The sequence below is a fragment of the Leptonychotes weddellii genome, chromosome 5 (genome assembly GCF_054177405.1).
Source record: "Leptonychotes weddellii isolate Sample4059 chromosome 5, ASM5417740v2, whole genome shotgun sequence".
Lineage (NCBI taxonomy): Eukaryota > Metazoa > Chordata > Mammalia > Carnivora > Phocidae > Leptonychotes > Leptonychotes weddellii.
The window spans coordinates 28,101,546-28,110,831 of record NC_138373.1 but is presented as its reverse complement, the minus strand read 5'-3'; positions in this window follow the sequence as shown (position 1 = coordinate 28,110,831).

The window sequence follows — 9,286 nt, the reverse complement described above, 5'->3', positions numbered from 1 at the left end:
TCGTTTTGTGTGACTAGGACCAAGCCATCAGCCCAGGCCCGCTGGCCTGACCGAGGTGGCCGAGCTCGTGGCCCAGACCCGCCCTCTCCAACCGTCCTGCGTTCCGTGTCTCCATTACCCTCCCCGCCACGCACCGCATCCAAAGGCGCCGCGGCCCGCGCGGCCCCTCCGGACCAGCGGCCTGTGGGGCTGGGAGACGCTGCTGCGGCCCCGGGGCCGAGGGGTGGAGGGTGGGCCGCCGCAGGCCCCGCGTCCCACCGCGCCGTGCGCCCAAAATGGCATCCTTATTGTTCCTTTTTTAACTGCAGCAGAGCAAACAACACTCGGCTGAAGTTGTTAGCATTAAATGACCTTGTCTTTCCACCCCACATTTTGGAGTTACTCTGAATCCGCAGGATCTGAGTCACTGCACTGGGGAAGTGAAGGGAAGTGAAACTGGCATCCACGTGGTCAGACCAGATGAAGGAATGAACACTAAAGGTCACTGTCCTCAGGCTCAGCAGGACCTGCCAAGGAACATGTAGGCCCTAAGTTCACCAGATGGGAATGCTTGCTTATTCAAAGGAACGTGCAGGAACGCAACCCCACTAGCTTAGGCTTGTATAAGTAGTTAGCTCACCCACTTTAATCAGTACTACCCTAAGATATAATCAGCACATGCACCTAATGAAACTTTCTAAAGAACACAGATATTTTTCAGATTCCAAGTCTCTTGTGATGGAACAGATCTCCTTGTGACCAGCTGAAATGGCACCAGAAGTTATTAAGTAATAGACTAACACGACTTCAGAAGCCTCCAATCAATAGCGTCTACCTTCTCAGGAGACCCCTGCCCTATATTATGCCCTTAAAAACTCTCACTTGCAAACCATGGGGGAGTTTGCGACTTCTGAGCATTTGCTTACATTCTCTTGGGTGGTACCATGCCAATAAATAACCTACCTTTCTTCACTGCAAGAGCTCAGTTGTCAATTTTTATTGGTGTACTGAGCAACATGGGGCCTTGGGGGGGCTGGGGGGGGGTCTCATTTGGTTCAGTTACAGGAATGCTATTTTGCATTTGCTAACTTTTTCTAGATTTTGGATACTTTGGGTTTTTTTCTGTTACTTGCAAAACATCCCAACTGATAAAAATCTTTCTTCCTGGAACAACTTCCCTTTTAGAACAACTTCCCTTTTAGAGCAACTTCCCATGAACCCATCATTTGGCAATTACTGTCAAAATTGAATGTACAGATAGCATTTAACTGAACAACTTTTTCACTCCTAGGTCCTTAATTTCTAGAACTAGGAGGACAAGACTGAAAAGATATTTATTATAATAGAAAAAAAAGAGAGGGCACCATTTCATGTCCTCCAGTTAGTAATTGGTTAAGTAAATTATGTCAACACAACAGAACACAGTGCAGTTTTTAAGAAGAATGAGCTAGCTCTACACTGACATGGAAAGAGCTTCAAAACATATTCTGTCTTGATTAATAAATAAATGGTAAGATGAGCCCATTCATGCAATAATAAAAACTCTAAATTTGTATGTGTCTATGTATAGAAGTGCGTGTGTGCATGTAAATAGGAAAAAGTCTGGAAAGTCATGTTAGGAAGGTTAGAGTAGGGGTGTGGGTAAGTTCAGTTGTGAAGAAGGGATTTCAATGTTTTACTGTATAGAATGCTATATGGTTTGCATTTCATAAGGATGCATATGAATAATAACTGGGTACTTTTAAAAAATGAAAATCATATAATAGACTTGTGGTGGTTTTAAAATATGCCTAAAGGGTGCCTGGGTAGCACAGTTGGTTAAGCGTTCAACTCTTGATTTCAGCTCAGGTCATGATCTCACAGCTGTGAGATCAAGCCCTGTGTGGCTCCATGCTGGGTGTGGAGCTTGCTTGGGATTCTCTCTCTCCCTGTCCCTCGGCCCCTCCCCACACTCACTCACTCTCTCTCTCCCTAAAAGAAAAGAAGCAAAAAAAGGAGAGAGAAGGAAAGGAAAGGAAATATGCCTACAAATTCTAGAATATTCCATTTAAGAGGTAAAATTTAATTCCCCTCACGAATATCGGATGATCCAGGTTAACTTGTACTCTCCTGCATAGACCTGGAATCAACTACTTCTCCAAGAAGCTCTGGTTTCTTGCAGTGGGAAATTATAGAATGAACACTGGACTGACGTTCATTCTAGAATGCCACTAGACTGGTCATTGTTTCTTGGCTTTTCTGTGGGGAAATTTAGAAATACATTATTTCTTTTGTTTTCAAAAGAAAACATTATAAATTCACAGTGTCAAAAAAGCTATTTGGATGAAGGTGCTTTCATGATGTAGATGAATAGGCAGTTCCCCATTCTTTTTTCAATGGTATTTTTAAAGTTTAGTTGCTAAGGACACACCAACAAATAATTTTTTCTTGTGGTAATGAATCTTCTATTTTAGTTGGAAAAACAGAAACAATTATCCTCTCTTTTTCTAATATAGTTACTTGTCTCTGAATCATTCAAATTAAATTGAGCTGTTGCATAACCAAAATTACTATCTTTTTTTGGTCTAGCTAAATATTTTTTTTAAAGATTTTATTTATTTATTTGAGAGAGAGGATGAGAGGAGAGAGAGAGCACATGAGAGGGGGGAGGGTCAGAGGGAGAAGCAGACTCCCTGCTGAGCAGGGAGCCCAATGCGGGACTCGATCCCAGGACTCCAGGATCATGACCTGAGCTGAAGGCAGTCGCTTAACCAACTGAGCCACCCAGGCGCCCTAGCTAAATATTTTTAAAATAATATTTTTGAGACAGAAAAGTAAAAAGAACAAAAGTATTCTATAATCCTGGCACTCTGAGGACTACTATTACTATTTTTAATAAAAATTATACATATACATAATAAACAGTACTTGTCAGAGTATTAACTACTTATGGATTGAAAGACTCAATACTGTTAAGATGTCAATTCCCCCATATTTGTCTATGTATTCAATACAATCAAAATCAAAATCACTGCAGTTTTGTTTTGTTTTGTTTTTACATAAAGTAACAGGTGGATTCTATAATGTTTATGGAAATGAGAAGGACCCAGAATAGGCAAAGGATTTTGTTTTGTTTTTTTTTAAACGGAGGTAGCCTTTTTTTTTTTTTTTTAAGATTTTTATTTATTTATTTGACAGAGAGAGGCCCGGCGAGAGAGGAACACAAGCAGGGGGAGTGGGAGAAGCAGGCTTCCCGCGGAGGAGGGAGCCGGATGTGGGGCTCGATCCCAGGACCCTAGGATCATGACCTGAGCCGAAGGCAGATGCTTAACAACTAAGCCACCCAGGCGTCCCTAGGCAAACGATTTTGAATAAGAAGAACAGATTTGGAGGAGTTATACCCTCTAAATCTGAGGCCTATTATAAAGCCATAGTAATCAAAACCATGGAATATTTGCATAAGGATAAATATATAAATCAATAGAAACACATAGGGAATCCAGAAGTAGATCCATATACATACGCTCAATTGCATTTGATAAAGGTGCAGAGCAATTCAAAGAGGCAAAGAATAGTGTTTTCAACAAATGTTACTGAAACAAGAAAAAACAGTATGAACAAAAAAAATGACCCTTGATCCTAACCTCACACCATCTACAAAAATTAACAGAAAATTGATCTAAATCTAAATATAAAAGCTATAGCTATAAAATGTCTAAAGGAAAACATAGGAGTGTATCTTTGCAACCTTGATTGCCAGGGTTCAGCAAACTATGGACCACACACCAAATCTGACCCACTACCCATTTTTGTAAATAAAGTTTTATTGGGACCCAGTCAGGCTCATTCAATCATATACTGTCTATAGCTGCTTTCACATTACAATAGCCAACTTGAGCAGTTGTAACAGAGACCATATGACCCACAAAGCCTAAAATATTTGCTTTCTGGCCCTTAGAAAAAACTTTCGCTGACCTTTGAAGTTAAGCATATATTTATTATATGACCTAGCAGTTCCACTCCCAGGTAGGAAAAAAAAAACATATTCCCTGAAAGACTTGTACACAAATGTTCAGAGTAACTTTATTCATAATAGATAAAACCGGAAACAACCCAAATGCCCATCAGCAGGTAAATGGATAAACAACGTGCAGTTCTTCCATACAATAAATGCTATTCCCCATTAAAAGAGAAAAAAAAAAAACAACTATTAAATACACAGCAACATGGATGAATCTCAAAAACATTATGCTGAAAGATATAAAAGACTATATACCGTGTAATTCCATTTATATGAGGTTCTAGAATAGGAGCAACTAATAAATTTTTATTGAAAGCAAATCAGGGGTTTCTTGGGACTGGGGATCAGAGTTTGGGTGTGACTGCAAAGGGTACAAGGGAATTCTGGGGAGGAGAGTATTCTTGACCATGGTGGTGGTTACATTTCTCAGAACTCACTGTAACTTAAAATGTATGTGTTTCATTTTATGCTATTTTTATATCCATAAAGTTGATTTTAAAAGTAAAAAAAAACTGTAAATGAATCAAACTTGAACTAATAGAAACAAATATTAAAGCAAAGTCTCACTTTAGTACAACACTTACAATCATCTGTGCAGAAATGGATTTCAGTTCTGAAGCCTACTTGTGATATAAGCACCTTGGAGATTAACCTTTGATCCCATTAAGTAAATGGTCAGGAATGTGCTGAGTTGGTTTGTGCTAGTTACCAACTGACAAGCGTAAAATAACATAAATGTTGTGGGGTTTGCTGTATAGATTTCTCATGAAACACACTGGAGATCAGAGACAGGAGAAGCAAATGGTAAACAGGCAAACATATAAGTCTTCTTTCTAGGGAGGGCCATAAAGGTATAAAGATTCTCCCAGATCAGGAGAGGGGAAAAGAAAAACCTGGCAGAATCCTCATTCTAGTGGAGCCTTATCATCAATAGCCATACAACCACTGAGGAAGTCCAAGGAACCAACACTTGGTATCTTTGCCTGTTTGCATAGTTACCACCCTGTGGATGTTTCCATAAACTTTGTCATCAAAGACACCTTACATTCACGGGCGCCTGGGTGGCTCAGTTGGTTAAGCGACTGCCTTCGGCTCAGGTCATGATCCTGGAGTCCCGGGATTGAGTCCTGCATCGGGCTCCCTGCTCGGCGGGGAGTCTCCTTCTCCCTCTGACCCTCCTCCCTCTCATGCTCTCTGTCTCTCATTCTCTCTGTCTCAAATAAATAAATAAAATCTTTAAAAAAAAAAAAAAGACACCTTACATTCTGTAACACTATCTGTGGGCACCTTTTAATCCCATCACTCTCCCCAACTTTGATAGCCATATGTGGTAAATCCCCAAAAAACAAGAACTTTGACAGGAATGGAGTAATTTCAGAATTGGCAGGCTGAATGCATCCTAAACATATCTAAGCTAGTTCCATTTTAGTTGCTAAATGGATCAGCCTTTATCAAGATTAGACTCGAAATATGTATGCTTTGTTGTCTGTGAAGTCAGTAGGAAAGCATAAGAGTAGGACAATTCTATAGTCCTAATACCCTTGCATTAATTCTATTTTCCATTCTCTATTTCATCGATTTCTGCTCCAATTGTTATTATTTCCTTCCTTCTGCTGCCTTTTGGTTTTAGTTTAGGAACATCCTCTAGTTCCTTAAGGTGTAAAGTTTGGTTGTTTATTTGAGATCTTTCTTCTCTTTTCATGTAGGCATTTAGATCTCTAGATTTTTCTCAGAGCCCTGTTTTTGCTGTATCCCATAAGTTTTGGTATATTGTGTTTTCATTTTTACTCATCTCAAAATATTTTTTGATTTCCTTTATGATTTCTTCTTTGGCCCACTGGTTGTTTAAGAAGATGTTGGTTAAGTTCCACATACATGTGCGTTTTTCTGGTTTTCCTTCTGTTACGGATTTCTAGTTTTATTTCACTGTGGCCAGAGAAGATACTTTTGTGATTTCAATCTTTTCAAATGTTTCTGAGGCTTGTATTGTGACCTAAAATCTGGTCTGTTCTGGAGAACTGTTCCACGTGCACTTGAGAATGTTTATTTTGCTGTTTTGGAATGGGATATCCTTCATAGGTCTGGATTAGGTCTGGTTGGTTCATACTGTTGCTCAAGCCCTCTGTTTCCTTACTGACCTTCCTTCAGTTGTTCTATCCATTGTTGAAAGTGGTATATTAAAGTCACCGATGATTGTTGCAGAATTGTCTATTTCTCCCTTCTATACTGCCCATTTTTGCTTTGTATATTTTTTAGCTCTGTTGTGAGGTGTGAGTATGTTTATGAGTGTTCTATCTTCTGGATGGATTGACCTTTTTATCAATACATAATGTCCTTCTCTGTCTCTTGCAACAGTTTTTGACTACCAATCTATTTTGTCTGATATTATTATAGCCATCCCACTTCTTTTTCGGTTGCTGTTTGCCTGGAATATCTATTTTTATCTTTCTATTTTCAATCTACCTGTGTCTTTAGATCTCAGCTGAGTCTCTTAGATAGCATATAGTGGGATCATGGTTGTTGTTTTTTAATCTATTCTGTCAAACTAGCTCTGCTTTTTTTTTTTTAAGATTTTATTTATTTATTTAGAGAGAAAGCGGGGAGGGGCAAAGGGCGAGGAAAAGGGAGAGAGTCCCAAGCAGACTTCCTGCTGAGCACGGAGCCCAACTTGGGGCTCGATCCCATGACCTTGTGATCATGACCTGAGCTGAAACCAAGAGTCAGACGCTAGACTGACTGAGCCACCCAGGCACCCCAATCTGTCTCTACTTTTAAAGAGAGTTTAATCCATTTACATTTAAAGTAGTTACTGACAAGGAAAATCTTATTGCTCTCAATTTGCTATTTTTTTCTCTTTTCAATTTGCTATTTTTTCTTTTTTTTCTTGTTGTTCTTCAATATCTGTTTCCTTCTTCTGTGTTTACATGATTTTTTTATGGTGTGCCATTTTTATTCCTTTCTCATTTCCTTTTCTCTGAAAATGTTAAAAGTTATTTTCTTAGTGGTTACCCTGGGGGGATTATAATTAGACTCTTAAACCTATTATAATCTATTTTGTACTAATATCACCTTAACTTCAAGAGCATACAGAAACCTTGCTCTTGGGGCGCCTAGGTGGCTCAGTCAGTTGGGCATCTGCCTTCAGCTCAGGTCATGATCCCCTGGTGCTGGGATCGAGTCCTGCGTCGGGCTCCCTGCTCAGAGGCGAGTCTGCTTCTCCCCTGCTCGTGCTCACTCTCTCTCTTCTCTTTCTCAAATAAATAAATAAAAATTTTTTTTTAAAAAAAGGAACCTGCTTTTATACAGCTCCTACCCTCCCCCTGTATGTTAACACAAATTTCATCTTTACACGTTGACTTTACCTAAAGTCAATTGATTCGTAGCTGTCATTAAATCTAACAATATATTCATAGCAACATCTAGAATAGTATTTGACCAAACAACTGGGCACACAGCCTTGCCAAGTTGACACATGAAATTTAACCATCACAATAATCATACTAAAAAAAAAACTTCAAGATAATAAGAAATTGTCTAACTCCAGAGATGTTTTTCATAGTTGACAGTGCTGAGAACTATATATAATTCTGATTTCTTTTTTTTTAAAGATTTACTTATTTATTTTAGAGAGAGAGTGACAGAGCAAGAGCATGCAAGAGTGGGGGCGGGCAGAGGGAGAAGAGAATCTCAAGCAGACTCCCCACTGAGTGTGGACCCTGACGTAGGGCTTGATCTCATAACCCTGAGGTCATGACCTGAGCTGAAATCACCAGTCGGACATTTAACCAACTGAGCCACCCAGGCGCCCCTATAATCTTGGCTTCTTATGTTGTACTTTGTGGCTGCTCAAACTCCCCAACAGACAAAGTAGCGACAACGTGCATGTCTTTTTTTAATCTTTTTTTTTTTTAATTAAGTAGGCTCTACACCCAACGTGGGGCTCAAACCCACAACCCAGAAACCAAGAGTTGCACACTCCACCAACTGAAACAGCTAGGAGCCCCATTGTGTATACGTTTTTAAGGTAGTAAAGTTGATGATAGGTTAGGAAAAAGGCAGAATAAACTGGTTTTTGGTAGTGCCCATTTGGTAATCATATGAATAGCCCTTTACAAAAAATAGTAATAAACATTTATTGAGCACCTACTGTGTGTTAAACGCTTTATTAAACACTTTACATGGATTTAATCCATGTAATTTAATCCATGCAATAATTCTAAGAGGTTACTTTTTTTTCTTTTTCTAAGAGGTTACTTTTTACTATGTTGTGTTATTGGTAATTTCCACTTTACAGATAAGGAAACTGAGGTATCGGTTAGGGTACAATCGTGAAAAGAGAAACCACTGCAGATATTTCAAGCATAATGTTATTTGGTACAGAGAACTAGGTGCTTAAAAGCCTTTGTAGGGGGGCAGGGAAGCCTTTGGAAGGGCGGAGGAGCTACTGTCACAATGGTTTTCATTTGTGCCACGGCTTCTGCAGTCCAAAAAGTAGGGAAGTTGCTGCTGCTGTCAGAAAAGTTCAGAAAAAACATTGTTGATTGTCACAGCTGCCTTATATCACTGGAGCAGGGACTGGCAGGGAAGAGAGCCAAAGCCCAAACAAAATACACAGAACAATGATTTATGTCTTTCTTCTACTTTCAATCTCAGGAAGTGCATCCTACTTGGCAAAATGTCAATGAATCCAGAACACTGGCCATAGGGCATCTGGGAAACATAGCTCCCAGGATTCCATCCCTGCCTCTGGGATTGCTGAGAGGGGTATGAGAAAGAATGCTAGTATTCATTTTCTACTTTTTCCATAACCAATTACTACAAAGTTAGCAGCTTAAAACAACACGCAATTGTTGTGTCATAGTTTTTTATAAGTCCCAAGCTCAGTGGACTCAGCCCGCAGAGCATGCAACTCTTGATCTCAGGGTCGTGAGTTCAAGTCCCACGTTGGGCATAGAGCTTAATTTAAAAAAAAAAAAAAGCAGGCAAGATACACTATTACCCTAAATGGACATGACATTTCTGAAGTCTACTCACTAGAATTAAGTCCAAATTCTTATCTGACTCCAAATCACTTGCCTCCTACACCCTCTCTTTCTCTCAGCAGCCCTATGTACACCCTTCAACCATATTAAAAATTATTTTCTGAAACAAAAAAAACTTCTGCAAAGATTGGCATTGTTTTACATTTTTTGCCAATTTCCTTAGTGTTTGACTTCAGACCGTTGGATTCGCTTATCTCTTTCTGCGTTTGACATGTTGCAATATCACAATGACACTTTTCCAGAAGTTTCTGGAAAATTCCACTGG